The sequence below is a fragment of the Falco peregrinus genome, chromosome 9 (assembly GCF_023634155.1).
Source record: "Falco peregrinus isolate bFalPer1 chromosome 9, bFalPer1.pri, whole genome shotgun sequence".
Lineage (NCBI taxonomy): Eukaryota > Metazoa > Chordata > Aves > Falconiformes > Falconidae > Falco > Falco peregrinus.
In genome coordinates this window covers 1,273,536-1,289,673 of record NC_073729.1, presented here as the reverse complement: position 1 = coordinate 1,289,673, position 16,138 = coordinate 1,273,536, and the positions used below count along the sequence as shown (strand labels likewise).

General features: G+C 44.0%; 1 protein-coding gene across 15 annotated transcripts in view; it reads left to right on the top strand.

Annotated features, from left to right (window-relative positions):
• Positions 1-2,682: 2,682 nt before the first annotated feature.
• Positions 2,683-16,138, top strand: part of PTPN5 (protein tyrosine phosphatase non-receptor type 5) — a 77,295-nt gene continuing 63,839 nt past the window's right edge. For 6 of the 15 annotated variants that reach the window (XM_055813934.1, XM_055813931.1, XM_055813933.1 and 3 more), the window contains exons 1-3: positions 3,817-4,017; positions 6,821-6,965; positions 7,961-8,121. The gene's annotated coding sequence lies outside the window, so the exon portion shown is untranslated. Of the gene's footprint in view, positions 3,495-3,530; positions 3,697-3,766; positions 3,790-3,815; positions 4,018-6,820; positions 6,966-7,960; positions 8,122-16,138 lie in introns of those variants that run through there. The other 9 variants (XM_055813938.1, XM_055813935.1, XM_055813928.1 and 6 more) reach the window with 8 other exon arrangements.

Here is a 16,138-nt window from a genome sequence, read left to right as displayed (position 1 = left end):
TGTGTCAAAGACAGTCCCAACTCCCATCCCCCATTCACTAACAGGAATTTCACCAAAAGAAGCATGTTGTGAGGGCCTGACTGCTTTTTGCTGCAAGCAGTTGGAAGGTCAAAAGGGAAATAAACCAAAGTAATTCATAAACCTGCTGGACTAGATTTTCTAATGACTTCCTAAGCCACAAAATCAAAAAGACTTACAGCATTAACCAGGACACAAATACAGCAGCATACCAATTTCAAATGTTACAAATTCCAGCTATTCCCACCTTAACCCTTATCAAAGATCCTTTACCTGCTCCAATAGCTGCCTCAGACCCATCACAGTTTAAGTGCTTCACTCTCAGCAAGATCAAACTTTAACCCAAATTTCAGCTATAGCTCTACTCCACAATCACATCAGTGGATGTCCCAAAATTATTTAGGTAGCACTACTTCAAACCTGGCTCATCAGCTGTGCTTCACCCAAAGTTCAACGCTGATCCCAGCTGTAACCTTAAGGCAGCAACCTCTGCCTGCCTAGCAGCAAGCTGCTGCCAGGGTCAACGCTTAAGTCCCTAGCATAGCTAGCAATAAACCCAGCTGAGTGGTCACTGAATCACTAACCTTCACCCTCATATCATTACGTTAACCTCACCTCAACCTCACACTTAAACCCTTCCTAATTGTGGCAGGCTAGTGACTTCTGTCTTCCCCAGCAATGATTCCTTCCCATTGGCCTCCACAGACTCAAGCCAGGCACTAATCCTGCTAGACCCTGACCGGCAGGGTGACAAAACACCAGAGCAAAGTCTAATGCCAGATTACAACCAGCCTCAGTTTAAACTCATCACGCACTCATGGCTCAGCCATATACCCAACCCTAAATGTTGGCTCCTTTCCTTCTGGCATAATTTTAACAGAGGAGCTGGTTCGCTGATTCCAACATGTTCTCTGCAGCAAGCAGTTGGCAGAGTACAGGGTACCCAAATTTTGCTATTCAAAATCAGCTGGGGCAGATTTGGACTGTTTTTCAGCACACAAAAAAAAAAAAAAAGCAGAGACCTACATGTAGCAGCACATGTAATTTTAATGTCTTACCTCTTGCACTTTGGTAAGCCTAGGAAGCAAAATGGCTCTCAGAGTAAAGCAAAGAAACCCTGCTGCCTCTCAACTACTTACTTCTGCTAGGCCCAACCCCCTGAAAAGCTACTGTGCACCCCACAGCAACAAGCAGCAGATGGCTGGTAAAGTAGCTAGGAGCATTTGGGAGCAAGGAGCTAATTCCCTGCTCCACTGCAGTCTTTCTGAACTCCAAGAGGAGTTCCCATCACAGGCTCATTCCAGGTTTTCAGGCCACTGACTTTTGGAAGGGAAGAGGATACTGAGCTAGTCCAGTAGTAACTGATGAGTCCAGTTTTGCCTCTTACATCAAACTGACTCACCCTGCACTGATACCAACTTGCAATTCTCTTTTAATTGGGAAAATCACTAGGATAGTACTCACCACCAGAATTCTGGGTCATAAAGTCAGTCTCTGACTCAGAAGGAGGTTTACAACAGCTGTGGCAACGATACGTACTGTAGGTGAGTCATGTTGAACTACAGCACAAACGTAATAAAACAAATACATAAAGAATTGCACTGACCCTTCTAAATTATGTTACTTTTGTTATTCTGTAGCAAAGGACAATATTTTATTTTGCACTCAGTTTTCAGGAATACAAAATCTAAAAAAATAAACTTACTAAGACACTTATCATATGAGTCCCAAGCAGCTTTTTTAAATTCAGAGACTAACATTTCAGCTGATATAAATTTTCTGGCAGGCATTAAATTTGTGGAGGCATACAGAATTAAACCAGCTCAGAATCCGATTCTAGATTCATGGGATGAAAACCCATGTTTATTGATTATGTAACTGCAAATGCAGATACCTCTCAAATGCAGTATGCAATGTACCTAACAGCACATAACAAATGATTTGTGCATTTTCGGAAGTGGAAAATGCCCCATTCAATTTAAATCGTAGGACAGATTTAGATAAATACTATTGGGTTTTCCAATCAAGGATTTCAATAAATCAAATTAAGAAAATATATAAAACATTATGTAACTTAGAGGAATTACTGCCCTTCAGTGAATAGATACTGAGGTAGTTCCGCTGACTTAGTAGGCCCCCACCGCCTGAACAATTAATCCTTTAATTCTCCAGTAAATTAAGCTAGTAAAACTAAAGTCACAAATCAAACTCAACAATATTCATGACAAAGCACTGGGAAAAACCTCTGTTCTCCAGTCAGAGGTTGTGAATTATGTGTTTAACAAGTTACAACTTTTTTAAGGACCACTGACGTGGGGAACAGGATTACCCCGAACAGGCCACCCCACAGTACAAAGTAACCACTGTAAAAAACAAGTGGGTTTAAAGCAGTCTTTGAGATGCTTTCCTCTCTCCTATTACTTCTGGACAAGTCTTAATTCAGGTATTAGGTGCTGGGGTTTTATCAGTATAAAATGGTTTGCCTTCAGTGAAGCAAAGTAGGTTTACTGGAGATGAGGAATCAGCCACGCTGTTTACATGTAAAGACTATGGTCATGGCTCTGGTTTGAGAAGTCAGCCTCCTGCCCCGAGATTCTTCACCCAAACGTGAGTTGACAAGAGGCATGCTCTTCATCCACTTCAGCACAAAGTCAACCACACTAACTAAAGCATTTGCACTAATCCCCAAGGGCCCACCGCCGCCGCTCTACCCAAAGTTCAGATGCGGCCCCGGGAACCTGGGGCCTAAATGGCAGGAAGAAACCCCTGAGGAACAGTAGCAGCGTCTCAGAGCGGCCTCTCGTCCCCCTCCTCAGGGGGGAGCGTGGACAGTCTGCGGCCGCCGGCTCCTCTTCACTCGGACTCGGGAACTAGCAGCCCACGGAGGCGAGGGCCACGGACGGCCCGCTGTCCTACCCGCCTGGGCCTGCCGGCGGAGCCCCGCCGCCACCGGGGGCCTCACTGCGGCAGCGGCCGCTCCGTCGCCCCCGGGGTCCGGGGCCGGCTTCTCTGCGGGCGCTCCCGCTCGCTGCCCAGCTCTTCCATTCATGCTTTCGCCGTCTCCCTCTTCGGCTGAGGGGAAACGGGAGCGCGCGTGGGCGGCCGCTGGAAGGCTCGCTGTCAGTCAAGCGGCCGAGCTGAAAAGAAGGCGAGCGAGGGAGAAGGAGGGAGAACAGCTTTCCCGGGGGAGGGGGGTGGCTGTTGTCGCTGCCAGCCTCGCAGCCCTTCCCGGGGGCATCTGCAGCGACGGGGCGGGGGGAGGGCGGGAGCGGTTTCACCACAGACCTTTCCCGCCTCAGGGAGAAGCGGGGGCGGCTTCTCTCCCGCCCGCTCGTTACCTGTCTCCTCTCCACACACACCCACTCGGCGGCGACGCGGGGGGGGAGGCCTGGCGGCCGCTCTGTCTGGCGAAAACGCCGAGCGGAGGGGCCCGTGCCGCCGGCAGCGGGGAGGCAGGGCGCTGTGGCGGCCTGCGCGTACGTATCTACCGGGGGCGGCGGGCGAGGCGTGGGGGAGGGCCGCCCGCCCCCGCCGCTTTCCGGGGGGAGCACGGTGCGTGTCCGCGGCGGGGCGGTACGTGGGGCGGCCGGCCCCCTTGAGCTCTCCCCGGGGCTGGGGAACTTCTGAGGCTGAATGGCACCTCGCAGTCCCGGCGCCAGCCGCCCTACTCGGGGGGGGGTGCGTGAGCAGAGGCGCCGGGCAAGTTACAACGGTTTTAACGGTCGCAGTGGTTTGGGGCGGGGGGCGGCCGGCGCGCGCGCGCCGCAGCGGGTGAGGCGGGAAGGGCGCGCGCCGCGGGGAGGGGCGCGAGCGGCGGTGCAGTGCGCAGCAGGGCCGGGGGTTCGGCGGGGGGAGGCGCGGCGTGCTGGGGCCCGCTGTCCCCGCCGCAGCGGGCCGCTGCCGCCGTGCGCCCCCGCACCTGAGCGCGGCGCTGGGAGGGACGGCGCAGGTGAGGCGGGCGCGGCGGGCAGCGGCGGCCCCCAGAGCCGGGGAGCGGAGGTAAGGCTGTGCCGGCGGCGGCCGCTCCCGGGCTTCCGGTGGGTAGAGCAGGTCCCTTTCCCGGCTTTTCCTGCAGCCGCTTCCCGCCTCGTCCCGCCGCATAGAGACGCGGCGGCAGCATCCCGGCGCCCGGGGAGGGGGATGGCCCCGGGGACCGGGCGAGGGGCTGGGGGAGCCGCCGGCGCGCGCCTGCTCCCGCGCAGCAGCCGGGGGGGGGGGCCGGGCCCGGACGGGGATCGTCCCTGTGCCCCGCCGGGGCGGGCGGAGCAGGCGCCCGTGTCCGCGCGTAGCGGGCGTCGCTGGGGAGGGCTGGGCGTTGCGGGAGGCTGCTCTCGCACCGCTGTCGCCGGGAGTTGGCTGCGGGCTGCTGTCGCCGGGAGTTGGCTGCGGGCTGCAGCCGCCTTGCGCGGCTTCCCGGGCGCCCCGCTGCCTGCGAGCCGGCCTGGCGAGCAGCCCGCGGTGCGCTGCCGCGCCCTGCCGCACGGCGGCGCTGCAGGCGGGGAGGGGCCGCGGGCGGGGTGCGGGGCGGGCTTGGCGGAGTTACTGACGGGTGGAACAGAAGGGGCTTCGCGTGGGCCCGGTCAGCTCCTTTGCAATTAAGGGGATTTTTTTCGAGCTTTACGTACGGCTGTCCTGTTGACGCTTTAGTGACACTGTAATTCTTACGTCGTGTGTGGAAAGGAAAAACTAATTTAGTTGGTTAAGCCTTTGTATTGCAACGTTATTTACGGGCTTTCTGAGGTTTGGCTCGAGCTCCACTGGCTGCCACCTGATCGGCAAAGCTAGGGTCAGGTTCTGTGCCTGAGTTAGGGCAGTAAATTACTGACTCAAAAGAAAAGTGGCTGCATTACCCTCTTTTTATTTAATGAGTGTTGCATATACTGAGGAATCAGTATTTGGGTTTGATCACAGTGTTTTGCTAGGTAGTTTGAGATAACTTCTTGGTTGTATAAAATACACAGTTAATAGATCAGGTTCAAATCTTGGATAGACCCAGAGCTCCTGTTGATTTAGCAGAAGTTGTGTGACGTTACAGAATCCTGAATGTTACTGTGTGGAACACTTGCAGTAGAAAAATTTTCTCTCTGCTTGCCCTACGCTTGTTTTCCAGTTTGTTCCTTTGGAATAGCAAAAGGTAGTGCTTTTGCCAATCTTTTCACTGATAACAAATTTGACAGTTGAATTAGGGTTGTATGTCTAAAGCCAGGGGTTGTTCTGGGGCTCAGTATGTGCCCATTGAGAGACAAAATATTTAGCCTGTTGACTTGAATGTGAATAAAATGGACATGAGAACTCTTATTTTACATTTGCGTATAACAAGTTCCCAGCATTTCCAGCAGGTATGTGCAGGAAGGCAGGCACATCACATTTGCCTGTTTAATTGGTTTTGTTATCCTCAAATAGGCATTATTCTTCGTAGTATTTTGTTGGGTTGTGGATTTTTTTTGTTTCTTTGTTTTTTTACTTCTAATTTAGCATTATTGTTTTGGTTTAAGGACTAAATATTAAAATACTTGTAACTCAGCTGCAAAGAGAGTTGCCAGCTGGATGTCATGCATGTAAAACTAGAACAAGAGCCTTTAAATAGCAAGACCATCAATTTAGTAACAATTCAGTGTGGTAAATGATAGAATACACAAGAATACAATTCTGAATGATTATAACATGCATCTTTTGATATTAATATTGATAAAGTACAAGGCAGAAAAGCAAATAAACACACCCAGCTTTTAAGTACTGAAACTGGTTTGAAGTGGGAGAGCTGTATTCTGTTATGTAGCTTATGCTTGAAAGAAAAGCAGGGAGGGAGGGCAGAAAAGTTAGTTATGAGCATTTGTTTTGTTTTCTGGATCTTGAAATTCTGTTATGTAGTAGGTTGCTTTCCAGTCTCTGCTTTCTCAGTGTCTGGAAAGGCAGATGTTGCTGCAACAGGAGTAATTACACTGGTTTGCAGCACAGGAGGAAAAAAAATAATTTCTGTTCCAACTTTTTGCATCTGCCTAGAAAGATCAGCCATTCAGCTCTGTTTTGGGCTTGTCAACAGAAAAGGTGAGATAGGGAAGTTAAGTTTGTTCAACAAAGGTTGTGTAGTTGATGTACAAATTAGGAAATTTCTGTTTCTAGAATAAAATGAGTAAATTTGCCTAATAGACTTATGTTGAACAATTCCACTTGCTTGTCCACAAACAGAACCTCACCGAAAATCAGGAAATTTTCCTAGGTTTTGTTGATTCCTGGTTGCTTAACCAGATCACACTGTTCCATGGGATGTTGAGTCAAAGGGCACAAGAGACAGCGGAGGCTAGAGCCCTGTAGGCTTTTGTAGGATAGGCTTTCTGAATTGTATCTTTTTAAAAGGTGCATCTTCATTACAATCAATGAGAATTTTTCTATCGTGGTTCTCTTTCAGTTCGCTTCTTACCCTATGCAGACCATAGCAAAGTGTGACTGAGGAGACCCAAGATTCAGCCTATGACAGGACATGGGTTCTTGACTTAAGCTGATGCTTTGAGGAATTTTAGTTTTCAGATGTAAAGTGTTTCTGCTGTAGAGGATATTTGAGACTGTCTGCAAATGAGAGTTAAGAACTGAAGAGCTGATTTGAACTAAAACGTCTTTAGCAGAATAAGGCCAGAAGAGATGCAGAATACGTGTATGCTAGATGTATGTGTGCTACCACATAGTGAGTGAGCTGTGATATTCAAGAAGGGCAAGGGTCTTGAATGTCTCTGGAAGGCAGCAGGATTTTTTTTTTATCTCGCCATGTTCTCAGACACAGTAATTCTTTTCCCGCTTTTTTCAGACTCCTCCCTTAATGGTACGGAACCAACTTGACCTGTGATTTTGAGAAACACTTTAAAGAGCTAGTATGGTAATAATTCATGTTAGAAGTCAGATTCAAGCTCCTGCATTGTAAGACTCCTGATTTGTCACCAGCTAGAATTACAGTAAGTCGTTCTGTATGTTCTTGGTTTGTGTTTTATTTTTTTCCTCTTAGCCCTTCCTTGCTTAGTGATCTGCTGCATGTAACCTGACTCCTAACCTGTTTGGGGCCGGAGCAGCTTTTCATAACTTTTTTCAGTGTGGCTTAAAACCCTGTTTGCAGTTCTAGTAAGAGACTGGTGTAATAGAAAGTAACAGTCTGACCCTGATTTAAGGTCAAGGGTAGCTGCCCAAAATTTTTAGTATTTTTAAGACACGGACCCCTAGCATAAAAAAATTAATAATAATTGTTTCTTGTTTTCATTGTGATTCCATATCATAACTAGTTTCATTCTGTGTTTTACTGCTGTGCTTATGGGTATAACAGCTAGATAGTGTGACCTGTGTTTTTATAGCAGTGCTGACCTGTGGACACAACTGCACATGTTAACACAGGAACTCTTTATTTTTGACACAAACTTACCCTTAAGCGACTTGCTTAAGTTATGGGGAAATTGTGATCTCCCTTATCTATCATCAGATAAACACCTTTAGACTAGCCTTGTCAATCTCTGCAGTACAATAAAGTCATTCAGACCATCTTTTCTAGAAGAGTTGAAAATGCAATGTTGGATTCAAATAGCAGTAAGTGCTAGAAATATTGACAACTGCATGTAATATCTTTTATGTGGATGGACTTGTTTAGGATGATACTCATCTTTATAATCCTCTGTGTGCAGACTTGGTACTTCTGTGTGTGCCAGAGGTTCAGACAGATTTTGAAAGTTGCAGTGAAGAGTTAGTCATAGCTGCAGTATGCAGAGCCTGCTCACTAGTTTGGCCTGCTGTCACACACAGAGCTGACATGTCACTATCCAAACTCTTGTCTGTGTGCATATGCCACTTCATTAAACTTCATAAGCTATGACACAACTAGTCTTAATTGCACTTGTTTTTTAAATAATTCAAATGTTGTAATTCATGTATCACTAGAACTGTTCTACTGCTCGTTTGTCCACAGATAATGTTTCATTAAAAGTGCTGGTGAGCACTCAGGACTCTGAAGACAGCAGTTTTGTGCAACATAAGAATGTTCCTTAAAGAAGCTGATGGAGGATAGAGCTCCAGAGTTCCTGAGAGACACTGACAGCATAAGATGGCACCATAGTCTAGTCTGAAATTGTAAGTCTTAAGGAAGACTAGATGTCCTTGACTTTACAATAAAAGTTATTGCTCTAAAGAAACTTAATAGCGGTCTAGAGTCTGCTTTCAGGACCTGTATAGGTGTTTGTTACTGTTCAGTTACACTAATGTGACTATGAAGCAACTAGGTTCTCTCAACATCTGAGTGTGAGTCGAATCCCTCTGTGTTAGAGGAAGTAATTTTACTTACCCAGATCTACATTCAGAAATCAGTCATTTCTGAATGGCTTTGTTTCTAGAACTGCTAGGAAATCTAGGAAATGGATGGTGTAAGCTTTACAGCATGACTGAAACTACTGGTTCCAAAGGAGGCTCCATTTTGAAAGATGTGTGTTCTAAAGTTGTTAGTTCATTTGTAGAAGGCTTATTTGAAACCAGCAGTTGACAAAGGTCATAAAATCATTGATAACATGAAATGTGCAAACTTTTCATATGGGTGATGTCCATACCCTTGCAAGGTTTGGTTTATTTGTTGTTTTTTTTTTTTAATCACTGAGGCTTTTTGTAGTATGGGCCCCTGTCAGTGGGGAACAGGTTACATGTGGGGAGGCTAGGACACTAACACTGCATATTATACATATTATAGCTTGAAATACATTACACAGTTGTAACTCCAATATTAAATAAAGAATAACACTATACTTGGCAGATTCAAGATTGATAACTGCTCCGGGGGGGGGGGGGGGGGGGGAATCTGTATTAGTGAATATTTTAGTGGGCAAGTCCAGTGGACTTAGATTTTTCCATTTCAAAAAGTGGAGGAATCTTATCTCTGGCTTCCACATCTTTTTACCTTCATTGCAGAGTTCTTATAAGAAACACTAAATGCAGAAAGCAACCTTGCACAGTAACGTTTCTGTTTGTAAGTGGGCAGTGATCAAATCCTGTCTTTCATTCCTATGTGACCCTGAGAGTTGCAGGACATGGATGTATTTCATTGAGAAATGGAGGGCTAATTTAGATATGGAAATTCATGATCATTAGTGTACCAAGCTTATTTTCCACATGTGCACGCTTCCTACAGAAGCAGACTGTGAATGTGGAAATGTCTATGCCTAAATATTTAGAATGGCTATTCGTAGCCCTGTGTAGACAGACTCTTCTTAAATGTGAATTGCTATTCAGAAGTTGGTGAAATCTCATCTAAACCTGAAGGAGGATAAAACAACAAAAGGAGCACAATAAAAATGCAAATTGAAGTGTAACAAAAGAGAGATCTTCAAAGTACATGTGCTTTGGTAAAGATAGGAATTTTCATTTGTAAACCCGATATGAGAAGTTACAGTTAAATGTCAGCTTAGATATGCACTCCTTTGTTTGTTCTATGTCTGTATAGAAAAAAGAATACTTCCTATTTACAGTTGTAGCTGTTTAAACAGGTAATGATGCATCTTGTATTACTAGTGCAGCAGAGAAGTGACTCTTGTGATGTTTGTTACTTCTTGAAATGCACGTTTACTGATACGAGAATTACACCTAGAAATCACGGTCTCCCTAGATCTTGCGAGTTCTCTGTGTCTGGGAATGTATACCCTTTACTCAAATGCAAGGGGTAAAGGTAAAGATAACTTATGTTATGTGTCATTAAGAATTAAGTGTTGAAAATTGGTGTAAGAACACCACTAGTCTGTAAACTTAAGTCAGTAAAGTATAAAATTGTTTGCAATAAATGGAAAGGGAGCAGACATGGGACAGTGGGGGCTGTTGATGCATGTAAAACAGCAAACAAGATGCTTGAAGGAAATTGTTTTCAAAAAAATAGTAAATTATTTTTAGGAATTTTGGTAAAACTCATTAAGTATTTCAGGGGTTTTTTTTGCAATACATGAATTGTAAGTTATGTTTTTCATGTCAGGCTCCTAAGTACTTGTTAGTGGAGTGTTTGTACTGTAGGACCACACCAGCCTGTGAAATCATCACAGATGAGAGTCAAAAGAAGCATTAAAACTAATTCAGTGTTGACCTGTGAGTTAAAACACATTCTAAAATTGTGATTGCACTTAAATTTAAATTGAAAGCTTTTAGGAAAGAATATTTTTGTTGAGGAGATACAATTTGGGATGTTTCGGTTACCTTCAGTTATTTCATCTACACTTCCTTCTGCTGGGTCATTGGTGGTTTTTTTTTTTCATAGCCTACCTGTATTGTTTCTGACATTCTTAGAAGCAGAAACTTGAAACTTTCCAGTCCTTAAAGACTCAAACAAAGCTTACAGGACCATTTGTATTAACCAGCACTAAGTTTGTGTGTACCTTCTTCCATTATTGAAACTATAGCATACTACTTATGTTACTGTTTAATAATTCTCTGCAGATTTCACCTCTTCGCAGGGGTGGCTTAGATTAATTTAGATGCTGAAATCATTTGGATTAATGTATACTTCACTTCCAAAATGAGGCTGTATCTCATTTTTTCCTTAATTCCACATGCTGGTGGTTTCTACCCTGAGAAAGAAGCATTTCCTTTTTCCTTGGAGATAGTTGCTACTCCTTTTCAGTGGGAGAATATACTCTATTTGTAACACCAGTGATTTCATGAGCCTCTGATGGTATCTTAGTGTTTGTTAGGAAGTAATGCTGGGATTTTATAAAGATGCGGAGAGTTTTTTCAGGTATCATTGAATAACCAAAACTACTAAAAAATACTAAAGAATTCTGCATGGTGAGGATATCTGTTCTGAACTGTACCTCTCAGGTGCTACAAATAGTTACTATTTTCGTAACGGATAATTTGCAGTCTGTAAAAGCAGGTTGTTCCAATTACTACCTTCTTCCTGCTGCCTCAGTAGTGGGAGATTTTTAGCAACCAACAATGCTACAGACTTTGTTTAGGTGGAGGTGTATACTTTGTAGGTGTGGGTAAGGGGAAGGCTCATTGGAGTGTAACAAATTTTAGATCATTTGGAAAGCAGCATTAAAGAAACTGAGGTGGGGTAAACGGTAACTAGCTGGTTTTGGGTTTTTGGGGGGGGGGGTTCAGGGTTTTTTTTGGCAGGTAGATACTTAACTACTTTCAGTCTTAAAGAAGGATTTTTTTTGGTAGGCCCATTCCTGCCTCTGACCAGCTTGCCAGGACCACAGCTATACTTCACATGTAGAATGACCTTGGAGGGGAAGGGAGAGGAGTTGAGAAGTTCCTTCTTCGGTTGAGGGAAGTGGAATAGTCTATTGAACCTGCTCGCTGATCCCAGCTCGTTGTTGAAAGTTGGGTTGTCACAAGCAGTCCATGGGTTGTAGGTTGGCAGTTGTCATGTGCAGCTGTGGTGACAACACACAAACACTGAAAACTTTTCCACACAGCTGCTCTGGAGACCTGTTCTTACAGTTCTTACTCAAAAGGCAGGCAGCTCAGTCTCCCTGGATGCATTCCATGTGTTTCTCAATCAGTAATGAAATTTTGCATATCATAGTGCTGTCTTGGATTTGACCAACATTTGGGTTATTTAAAATACAGGCATATACTCCCATAAAATAATAAGGCAGGCAGACTTATTGTAGGCTGCTAGTGGCAGTGAGAATCCTTATGGGCTTGAGGTTTCATTTTTCTCCACTCCTGCAAGATTTAGGTCATGCTGGTTAGGTCAGAACACTTAGAAGCAAGCTAGGCATCTTGATTCAGCCTCCAAGATGGTACTTGTTTTGCCAGGGATGTTATTTGAAGCATTCCCTTGGATGTATGTTACCACTTAAAAATTTACTGGCAGTTCACTGAATTACACTTGCTTGTTCACTTTTTGGGGTTGTTTTTTTATTGTGTTTTTTTTTTTTTTTTTAAATACAGGTAAGATAAATATACTTAATATGTTTTTTTTTTTTCTAGCATCATCCAGAGATTCTGGGAAAGGCAATCCATTTTATTCAACAGTACATTTTTTTTCTGATGGTTCTGCAGAGCTCTTTTTATTCCTAAGAACAGAGACTTGGCGCTTCATTCCTGTACCTTGACTTGTTGAGTATGGCTAATTTGTTTATTTTCGTTTCTAGAACATCTTCCATTTCATACTCCAACAGCATCTGTTCCCTCATTTTCAGTCTCAGTAACAGTGCATATTACCAGCCCGAGGCTTGGCTGTAACTGCCTCCTTTAGGAGCAGAGCCTCCCTTGCCAGTACAGATCACTGCCACCAAAGCATTTGCTCCTTAAGTTTGAGAACAGCAACACAGAGAGGTGGGATCATTTAAGTAGCTGGCTTGTTTCAGTCTTCCTCTAAACAAGGAAATCAGAGCCTGCAAACATTCATAACCTGAAACACTGGTACAGACATGATCATTTCTGTGAAATTGCCTATGTGATTACTTTGTTATGAAACTGCTGGGAGCTTCATGAATTACTATAACAAATCCTGTGACTAAAAAGCATGTAACGGCTATTGTATTCTGCTGGTGATTGTTTCTGCCCTTCAGAGCATGTTTAGAATGGCCACGTTATTGAAATAGTTAACAGATTCTTTTAAATTAGAGGGAGACTTCTCCCATACTTAAATGATGCCTAACTTGCTCTGACATACAGAAGGAGTTGAGTGCCCAAATGCTGTGTGTATTTTAGCATAAACCATGTTTTCAGACCCTTAAGTGCTCTGTTCTTTCTGGTAAATTCCTGCAAGCATGTGTAACATTCTCCATGATATATATGTTTTATAAAATCTCTAGTTTCTTAATTATTTTTTCCCTGAAGCAGGCACTGCTATTTTTTCTTAACTTTTATCTCTTTTGAGCTTTAAGCATCGTGTATAACAGTGTATGTCATGATTTTTTTTAGGAAAAAACATTGTCTTTGCAAACCCTTTGAGTTTCTTATGCACTCTGGTACCCTTACCTCTCAAACTCCTGATTGGAAACACTACAGACCTTACTATTGAATGTAGTTTTGGCCATTTGCTGCAATTCTGTGTGTTGGCAATGGGCAGCAGTTCACAAATGGGGAATCAGTGCTCTAAAGTTTTGTAGTGATGACAGATAATGAGAGAGCCAGCAATTAAGCCACAGTGTTTTATCTGCAGTGTATTCTGTGCAGCTCAGAACATGAGTTTTCAGTCTGTTACCCTTCAGGATTAGGTTACATTATAGTAATTTGTTTTAGATTAAATTGAGAATTGTTGCATTGTGTTAGTGCTGGGCATGACTTTAATGCTACATAGAGGTTTTTTTAAGCCCCCAAATTGTGCCAGTGGCAAGATACTGATTCAGGCACGGTGCTGGTTCCTGTGTTTGGATAGAGGAGACCTGTGTACCCAGCTGCTTGGCAAGCTTTCTTAGAAGTCAGGTCCTGCTGACACTGTCTCTGGCTTTACTGTGTTCTGTCACAGCCTACTGGCATTTATTTGGTGTCCTGGGATTTGTAAAGCTGTGTCTGTGAGTTTGCTGATTACACTGAGAAGAGAAGGCAGTCCAAAGCTAGCTGGCATAGTGTCTGCTGTCATTTGGGAATTTACTTTATTAAGGCATCCCACTTCCTTGGTTGTTGATACCGAACAGAAGTAGAAATTGAGAGCAGATCTCTAAGCTGATTTACTATCTTTGAAACAGGATATTTATTCCAGTTTGGAATATTGTCTCCTATCTGTGTTTAGCAAGCTTTTCCTCCTTCATTTTTTTCAGCTGATACCAGTCTCTGCTGTTCTGTGCATGGCTCTCATCCTTTCCATCTGTCTGTCACCTCTCCAGCCCATGTGTCACCTCTAGCTATGTATTTCTTTCTTTCACAAAGACCTGAGTATCCTTCTGCTGCAAAAGCTTCAAACCAAGGAAGTGCAAGCTGCCCTCTTTATCCACTACATCCTCTCAGATTAGCAGCTTCTATCTGATGTTGTCTAAGTACTAAAGAAGCAGCTTTTCCCTAGAAGCTATAGAATCCCTTGTTTGTAAGGGACATTGTCATGAACTGAAATGCGCTGATGGCTACCACTACAGGATACGTAAAAGAATCATTTGCTTCTGGTCTGTGTTCTTCTTTTGCAGCTGATTGCTATGGACAGCTTGCTCTTCGATTCTGAGAACACAGTGGGTATTTGGAGGTACCATCTTGAAACCAGTATTGGTCCTCGAAATTGCCACATTAATCCAGCCAGCCATTTGTAGGCCATTTCCTGAGATACTGAACATTGCGTCTATCTATTTGTGATTACCAACTTTCTTCTTGGGTTGCTGCATGACTTTAGGAGCTAATGCTTCCTAAATTACCAGAGCTAGAGATTAACATAAATCTGAGATTTTGCTAACATGTCAGGTAGATAAAGCCTTGCTTGCTAATCATAGTGATTTGCATTATATTGGTCCTTTGTTCTAGAGAAGCATTTTTTTCCTGTTCAAGAACTGGTCTCAGTCCTTATATCAGTGTGAATGTTAAAGCTCCTCTGCTGTACTAATCCCTTACTGCATCATTTGGAGGCTGTTAATTGATGATAATTCTGAATGCTTAACCAACTTTATTTGAGGGTTTCTAAACTTTTCTCTGCACAGACTATTTCTCAGTGACACTGGTTAATGTGAGGAATGGTTTTAGGGAAGCAAATGGACTGGAAGGCAAAAGAAACTGTTTCTGTTTTGCATCTTTTGTGTGCAGTCGTGCCATGAAAAGCAAGGTCTGGAAAAGATGAGAGTGATTGTTCTTATCCCCCTCTGCACTATCTCCCTCTGCCTGTGCCAGGCATTCACATTTGAAGAATATGATGCAGAAGCAGAGCCCCACCTGCTGATGTTCCCCTTTGTGTGAGAGAGTTCATTAAAGAAGGGGCCTTACATAAATTATTTTGCTGACCTGTGTTTCTGTGTATATGCTGTATCGCATCTGTGGGTGTTAACTGATGCACAGGAAAAGAAAAGTGTGAAATCAAGTCAGTGGTAGAGCTGGAGAAACTAAACACCCCCTTTAGTTGTATGCGGGTCATTTCTAAGCAAGGTTTAGCATCTTCGCAAAACTTGGACCAAGATAACTTCAGAAGTTACCCCAAAATGAAGCTTAATTTCTCTTTGTGTTGAACTTGATGGCAGAAATCATCTGGATGGTGGAGGGAACAAGATCAAACTACATGGTGATGGCTTGCAAGCTGTCCACACAGCCATAGGTATTTTTTTTCTGTCTGAAAGGATCCTGCTGCTCCGCTGGGGGACCAAAGCTGCTGTTCTGTTTTGACTTTAAGTGGTGTCTAGGGAGAAGAAAACAGTATTGGCAGAAGCTTCTTTTGCTTTGAGCATTATGCCTCTATACTCCCTAGAGAACTCATTAATTTTTAAGGCTGTGGCAGCAATAGGCTAAACGGATACAGCAGCGATACACTGGTGGTTTGAGGTGCTGTATTCATCCTTTTGAGATAACCAGTTCAGCTCCTTTCAGCAACGTGTAGCACCCCAAGGTCAATGGGGCAATTTGACCTGAGAAGGTGGCCGTTCAGCAGGCAGGAAGATGCCATTTGGTACAATGATGGAAACCAGAAAACTGCTCTCTTTCTAGAGCATTGTCTGTTTTCTGATTGAGTCGTTCTTAAGATCAACGTACCATGCTAGTAAACTCAACCTGTTTGTAGAAAGGGAGGAATAATGGAAGGAGGCCAGGCTCACCGTGGTTTATGCAGGGAAGATGACAGTGTGTGAAAGACACAGTTCTGAGTTACAGTGTGATTTCTGATTAGTAATTGCTAGTCAGGATGAGCGTCTTGATTGTTGACTTATGGGGTCTTAATGTTGTGAATGACTAAGATTTCAAATGGGTGTGTTTTGAGGGTGGTTGTATTTAATGTACTTGTGTATGTGGCCCATTTGTAGCTTGTAGTGTCCAAATACTTAATACAATTAAGGTAAAATTAAGACATTGCTGTCTTAACAGTGGGAAGTCTTATATTGGACAGGGTGGGGAGCTCCTGAGTCCCCACATAGAACCTGAGTTATACCCAGCTTCCTCTAAGAAAAGTCGTAACAGACTGCCACTGCATTTTGAGCTGCAGCCCTGGACTTCGGAAGAAACCTACTGTTTTTGCCATGGGTAGATGCTTTGAAGCGGT